The following is a 7,628-nucleotide window of genomic DNA, read 5'->3' as shown; positions in this document are numbered from 1 at the left end:
CCTTTTTTTTTTTTTTTTTTTTTTTTTTTTTTTTTTTTTTTTTTTTTGAGACACAGTCTCACTCTGTCACCCAGCCTGGAGTGCAGTGGTGTGACCTCTGCTCACTGCAACCTCTGCCTCCAGGGTTCAAGTGGTTCTTCTCCCTCAGCCTCCCGAGTAGCTGGGACTACAGGCACCAGCAACCACACCCAGCTAATTTTTTGTATTTTTAGTAGAGACGGGGTTTCACCGTGTCAGCCAGGATGGTCTCCATCTCCTGACCTCGTGATCCGCCCGTCTTGGCCTCCCAAAGTGGTGGGATTACAGGCGTGAGCCACCCCACCTGGCCAGGTATCTCTCTCATATACTGATTTCCTTTCTTTTGGGTATATGCCCAGCAGTGGGATTGCTGTATTTATGGTAGCTCTGTTTTTAGTTTTTTTGAGGAACCACCAAACTGTTCTCCATAGTGGTTGTACTAATTTCACCAGCAGTGTACGAGAGTTCCCTTTGCTCCACATCCTTGCCAGCGTTTGTTAATTTGTTATTGCCTGTCTTTTGGATAGAAACCATTTTAACTGGCATGAGATGATGTCTCGTTGTAGTTTTTTGTTTTTTTGTTTTTTGTTTTGTGTTTCTGAGACGGAGTCTCGCTCTGCCGCCCAGGCTGGAGTGCAGTGGCGCGATCTCAGCTCACTGCAAGCTCCGCCTCCCGGGTTCCCGCCATGCTCCTGCCTCAGCCTCCCCAGTAGCTGGGACTACAGGCACCGCCACCTCGCCCGGCTAGTTTTTTGTATTTTAGTAGAGACGGGGTTTCACCGTGTTAGCCAAGATGGTCTCGATCTCCTGACCTCGTGATCCACCCACCTCGGCCTCCCAAAGTGCTGGGATTACAGGCGTGAGCCACCGAGCCCGGTCTAGATTTTTTTTTCTGTAGAGTTGTTTAAGCTCCTTGTATATTCTGGTTACTAATCCCTTGTCAGATGGGTGGTTACTAATCCCTTGTCAGATGGGTGGTTTGCACGTATTTTCTCCCATTGTGTGTGTTGTCTCTTCACTTTGTTGATAGTTTGCTTTGCAGAAGCTGTTTAACTTGATGTGACCCCATCTGTCCATTTTTGCTTTGGTTTCCTGTGCTTGTAGGGTATTACTCAATAAATCTTTGCCCAGTTCAATGTCCTGGAGAGTTTCCCCAATTTTTCTTTTAGTAGTTTCATGGTTTGGGGTTTTATATGTAAGTCTTTAATCCATTTTGGTTTGATTTTTTTAGATGGCAGTAGATAGGGATCTGGTTTCATTCTTCTGCATATGGATATTCATTTTTCCCAGGACTATGTCTTGAAGAGACTGTCCTGTCCCCATTTTATGTTCTTGGCACATGTGTCAAAAATGAGTTTACTATAGATGTGTGGATTTATTTCTAGTTCCTCTATTCTGTTCCATTGGTCTATGTGTCTGTTTTTATGCTAGTACCATGCTGTTTTTGTTACTATAGCTCTGTAGTCTGATTTGAAGTCAGTTAATGTGATTCCTCCAGTTTTGTTGTTTTTGTTCAAGATAGCTTTGGTTGTTCTGGGTCTTTTATGGTTCCATATAAATTTCAGGTTTGTATTTTTCTATTTCTGTGAAGAATGTCATTTATATCTATATTTTTTTCATACAGAGTTTCGTTCTTGTTGCCCAGGCTGGAGTGCAATGATGCAATCTCAGCTCGGTGCAGCCTCAGCTTCCCAGGTTCAAGCGAGTCTCCTGCCTCAGCCTCCCAAGTAGCTGGGATTATAGGTACATGCCACCATGTCCGGCTAATTTTTTGTATTTTTAGTAGATACAGGGTTTCACTGTGTTGGCCAGGCTGGTCTTGAACTCCTAACTTCAGGTGATCCACCTGCCTCAGCCTCCCAAAGTGCTGGGATTGCAGGCATGAGCCACCACACCCAACCAGATGTTTTAATAAGAATTGCATTGAACCTGTAGATTGCTTTGCATAGTGTGGACATTTTAATAATATTTATTCTTCCAGTCCTTGAACATGGAATATCTTTCCATTTTTTGTATGTGTCTTCTTCAATTTCTTGGATCAATGTTTTAGGGGGTTTTGTGGGGTTTTTGTTTGTTTGTTTGTTTTTTCAGGTGGAGTCTCACTCTGTCTCCCAGGCTAGAGGGCAGTGGCGTGATCTCAGCTGACTGCAAACTCCGCCTCCTGGGTTCAAGCGATTCTCCTTTCTCAGCCTCCCAAATAGCTGGGATTACAGGTGCGCACCACCACGCCCAGCCAATTTTTGTATTTTTAGTAGAGACAGGGTTTCACTATGTTGGCCAAGATGGTCTTGAACTCCTGACTTCAGGTGATCCACCCACCTCAGCCTCCCAAGGTGCTGGGATTACAGGCGTGAGCCATCGTGCCCAGCCAATGTTTTAGTTTTCATTGTAGAGAGCTTCCACTTATTTGGTTAAGTTAATTCCTAGCTATTTTATTTTATTTGTAGCTATTGTAAATGGGGTTACTTTCTTGATTTCTTTTTAAAATTGTTCACTGTTGGAATACAGAAATGTTACTGATTTTTGCGTGTTGATTTTGTATCCTGCAGCTGAATTTATCAGTTTGAATAGTTTTTTGATGGAGTCTTTAGGTTTTTCTGAATATAAGATCATACCATCTGCAAACAAGGATAATTTGACTTCTTCCTTTCCAACATGGGTACCCTTTGTTTCTTCCTCTCGTCTGACTACTCTAGCTAGGACTTCCCCTACTATGTTTAATAACAGTGATAAAAGTGGACATCCTTGTCATATTCCAGAACTTAGAAGAAAGGCTTTCAGTTTTCCCCATTCAGTATGATACTAGCTGTAGATCTGTCATATATGGCTTTTATTATATTGAGGTATATTCCTCCTGTACCCAGTTTTTTGTTTGTTTTTTGTTTTGTTTTGTTTTGTTTTTGAGACGGAGTCTCACTCTGTCGCCCAGGCTAGAGTCAGTGGTGCAATCTTGGCTCACTGCAAGCTCCACCTCCCGGATTCACGCCATTCTCCTGTCTCAGCCTCCTGAGTAGCTGGGATTACAGGCACCTGCCACTACGCCCAGCTAATTTTTTGTATTTTTAGCAGAGATGGGGTTCCACTGTGTTAGCCAGGATGGTCTCAATCTCCCGACCCCGTGATCCACCCGCCTCAGCCTTCCAAAGTGCTGGGATTACAGGCGTGAGCCACCTCACCCGGCCCCTATACCCAGTTTTTTTTGTTGTTGTTTTTTGTTTTGTTTTGTTTCATTTTGTTTTGTTTTTTGAGATGGAGTCTGGCTTTGTTGCCCAGGTTGGAGTGCAATGGTGCAATCTCGGCTTACTGCAACCTCCGCCTCCCAGGTTCAAACAATTCTCCCACCTCAGCCTCCCAAGTAGCTAGGATTACAGACACCGCCACCACGCCCAGCTAATTTTTTTTTTCTTTCTTTTTGTATTTTTAGTAGAGACAGGGTTTCACCATGTTGGCCAGGCTGGTCTCGAACTCCTAACCTCGTGATCCACCTGCCTCGGCCTCCCAAAGTGCTGGGATTACAGGCGTGAGACACCGTGCCCAGCCCCCTATACCCAGTTTTAAAGAGTTTTATCGTGGTAGTATGCTGAATTTTATCAAATGCTTTTCAGCATTAGTTGAAATGATCACATGGTTTTTGTCCTTCATTCTGTTGATATGATGTATTACATTGATTGATTTGCGTATGTTGCCCAGGCTGGTCTGGAACTCATAGGCTCAAGTGATTCTCCTGCCTCGGCCTCCCAAAGTGCTGGAATTTACAGGTGTGAGCCACTGCACCTGGCCCGGTCTGTGGTTTGTACTTACTTTTGTTGTTGTTGTTGTTGTTGTTGTTGTTGCTGTTGTTGTTGTTGTTGAGATGGAGCCTCACTCTGTCACCCAGGCTGGAATGCAATGGCACGCTCTTGGCTCACTGCAACCTCTGCCTCAGCCTCCCGAGTAGCTGGGACTACAGGCAACTGCCACCACACCTGGCTAATTTTTGTATTTTTAGTAGAAATGGGGTTTCACCATCTTGGCCAGGCTGGTCTTGAACTCCTAACCTCATGATCCACCTGCCTCGGCCTCCCAAAGTGCTGAGATTACAAGCGTGAGCCACCGCACCTGGTCTGTGGTTTGTATTTTCTAACAGTGTCTTTGGAAGCAGACATTTTAAAATCTTGATAAAATTCAGTTTATCAATTTATCCTTTCAGAAAATTATGCTTTAGGTGCCATATTTAAGACATCTTTGCCTAAGCCAAGATTACAAACATTTTCTATTCTCTTCTGGAAGTTTTATAGTTTCACATTTATATTTATGGTCCACTTTATTGTTTTACTTTTCACTTTTCCCCTCACAAAGCATAGGTCATTAATTTTCCCTCTAGGTCTGAACTCAGCACACAGATAGATGGCTTCTCTTCACCCTCTGGGCTGCAGTGTTTTCCAGGCTGCCGCTCCTATAATAATGCTCAGCGTAGAAGGCACTTGGGTCCTGCACCGTGATCCTGGGCCCCCCATAAGTCCCATCTTACTCATGCCCCCAGGGCCCAGGAACCCATTCCATGGGCTCCTTGGAGGCTGCAGCCACAGCATCCCCACGTCCTGAAAAGCCCTTGAACGTGGTTGTCTGGAAGGCTTCCACTTTGGTCTTGACTGCATTTACCCTCTCCAGCACCTTCTCCTGGAGTAATCCCCTGAATCATTTCCATCCTTAGTCTTGGAGATCAGGGGCTGGATCCCTGTGATCACCAGAATGCATCTCTCTTTGAGAGTCCAGCCTTCTGGCTTAACTGGGGCAAGCAGGGACAGGACCTTCTCACTCCCAGCGAGACATCTGCACTTAAGGACTTCCTTCTTCCACTTGTCTGTTTCCATCTCCTCATCCTTGGGAGGGGACTCTGGGATGGGGATGTCCAGTGGGGCCTGGGGGGAGGTCAGGTCAGCCACACAGAGGAGTCCAAGAGCTGACTCAGGTGTGTGATTTTCTGGAGGGAGGTCAGGTCAGCCACACAGAGGGGTCCAAGAGCTGACTCAGGTGTGTGATTTTCTGGAGGGAGGTCAGATCAGCCACACAGAGGGGTCCAAGAGCTGACTCAGGTGTGTGATTTTCTGCGGCAAGTCTGTGAAGGAACTCCTCTGCCTCCTGGGAGGAGCCCAACCTGAAGGCCTGCACCTGCTTGTGGGCTTCTGGCTCGGCCCCCACAAGACTCATCCCCACAAGGCTCGTCCCCACAAGGCTTGGCCATGCTGCTCCCAGTTCTGGGTCTCCAACACCCTAGGGTCTATTTTTAGGTAATTTTTGTATATTAACGAGGCATGAATTGATTTTTTTTTCCATATAAGCTGCCATGTTTTCCAGCACCATTTGTTGGGAAGATCATCCTTCTTCTACTGTATTGCCTTTGCATCTTCGTAAAAAATCAGTTGTCGACACACATATGGATCTGTTTCTGAACTCTTTGTGCTGTTTCACTGATCTATTTTTGTCTTTACATCGACTATCTTGATTACTGTAGCTTTAATACTAAGTCTTGGAATCCCAGCACTTTGGGAGGCCGAGATGGGAGGATCACTAGAGGCCAGGAGTTTGAGGCTGCAGTGATCACACCACTGGACTCCAGCCTGGGTAACACAGTGAGACCCTGTTTCTAAAAAATAAAATAAAAGGCCAGGCGTGGTGGCTCACGCCTGTAATCCTGGCACTTTGGGAGGCCGAGGCAGTGGATCATGAGGTCACGAGTTCAAGATCAGCCTGGCCAACATGATGAAACCCCATCTCTACTAAAACCTACAAAAATTAGCTGAGCGTGGTGGCATGCGCCTGTGGTTCCGGCTACTCAGGAGGCTGAGGCATGAGAATCACTTGAACCTGGGAGGTGGAAGCTGCAGTGAGCCGAGACCGTGTCACTGCACTCCAGCCTGGGTGACAGGGCAAGACTCCGTCTCAAAAAATACATACATACATACATTACATACATACGTACATACATACATACATAACATTTTAAAAAAAACTTTTAAAGTTTTGAAATCAAGTCGTGTTAGTCCTCCAACTTTTTTTTTTTCCATTAGACTTATTCTACATCATTTGCATTTCTATACAAATTTTGGAATTTGCTTGACAATTGCTACAAAAAAGACTGCCAGAGAAATTCAAAGGATTGCTAGTGGCTACTATAAGCAACTGTATACAAATAAATTGGAAGATCTACAATAAATGGATAGATTCCTAGACACATACAACCTACCAAGATTGAACTGTAAAGAAATCCAAAATCTGAACAGACTAATAACAAGTAGTGAGATTGAGGCCCTAATAGTCTCCCAGCAAAGAAAAGCCCAGAGCCCGCTGGCTTCACTGTTGAATTCTACCAACCCTTTTTTTTTTTTTTTTTTTTTGAGACGGAGTCTCGCTCTGCCGCCCAGGCTGGAGTGCAGTGGCGCGATCTCGGCTCACTACAAACTCCGCCTCCTGGGTTCACACCATTCTCCTGTCTCAGCCTCCCGAGTTGCTGGGACTACAGGCGCCCGCCACCGCGCCAGGCTAATTTTTTGTATTTTTAGTAGAGATGGGGTTTCACCGTGTTAGCCAGGATGGTCTCGATCTCCTGACCTCATGATCCACCCACCTCGGCCTCCCAAAGTGCTGGGATTACAGGCATGAGCCACCGCGCCCGGCCTACTGAACATTTTTTAAAGAACTAATACCAATCCTACTCAAACTATTCGGAAAAATAGAGGAAGGGGGAATGCTTCCAATCATTTTATGAAGCCAGTATTATCCTGATACCAAAATCAGACAATGACACATCGAAAAAAGAACGTTAGAGGCCAGGAGTGATAGCTCATGCCTGTAATCCTAGCACTGGGGGAGGCCAAGGCAGGCGATTACTTGAGCTCAGGAGTCTGAGACCAGCCTAGGCAACATGGTGAAACCCCTCTACAAAAAATTTTAAAAATTAGCTGGATGTAGTTTTGTGTGTCTGTAGTATCAGATGTTCAGGAGGCTGAGGTGGGAGGATCAGTTGAGCCAGGAGGTGGAGGCTGTAATGAGCCATGATCATGCCACAGTACTCCAACCTGGGCAACAGGAGACCCTGTCTCAAGAAAAAAAAAAAAAAGAAAAGAAAGAAAAAACCCACAGACTGGCAGAAAATATTTTCAAAACCTGTATCTGATAAAAGACCTGTATCCAGGCTGGGCACAGTGACTCACACCTGTAATCCCAGCACTTTGGGAGGTTGAGGTGGGTGGATCACTTGAGGTCAGGAGTTCGAGACCAACCTGGCCAACATTGTGAAACCCCGTCTCTACTAAAAATACAAAAAATTAGTGTCCAGGCGCAGTGGCTCACTCCTGTAATCCCAGCACTTTGGGAGGCCAAGGCGGGTGGGTTACCTGAGGTCAGGAGTTTGAGACCAACCTGGCCAACATGGCGAAACCCTGTCTGTACTAAAAGTACAAAAATTAGCTGGGCCTGATGGCACACTCCTGTAATCCCAGCTACTGAAAGGTTGAGGCAGGAGAATTGCTTGAACCCGGGAGACGGAGCTTGCAGTGAGCCAAGATCTTGCCACTTCACTCTAGCCTGGGTGACAGAGCGAGACTCTGTCAAAAAAAAAAAAAAAAAAA

The 7,628-nt window shown here is 45.6% G+C and overlaps 1 pseudogene; it reads right to left on the bottom strand.

Moving 5' to 3' along the window:
- Positions 1–4,524: 4,524 nt before the first annotated feature.
- On the bottom strand, positions 4,525–5,208 carry LOC108535246 (proteasome activator complex subunit 2-like; annotated as a pseudogene).
- Between the last annotated feature and the right edge of the window lie 2,420 nt (positions 5,209–7,628).

The sequence above is a fragment of the Rhinopithecus bieti genome, unplaced genomic scaffold, assembly GCF_001698545.2.
Source record: "Rhinopithecus bieti isolate Rb0 unplaced genomic scaffold, ASM169854v2 scaffold_12573, whole genome shotgun sequence".
Taxonomy (NCBI): Eukaryota; Metazoa; Chordata; class Mammalia; order Primates; family Cercopithecidae; genus Rhinopithecus; species Rhinopithecus bieti.
The sequence above is the reverse complement of the archived record's forward strand: the minus strand, read 5'-3'. Positions and strand labels throughout refer to the sequence as shown.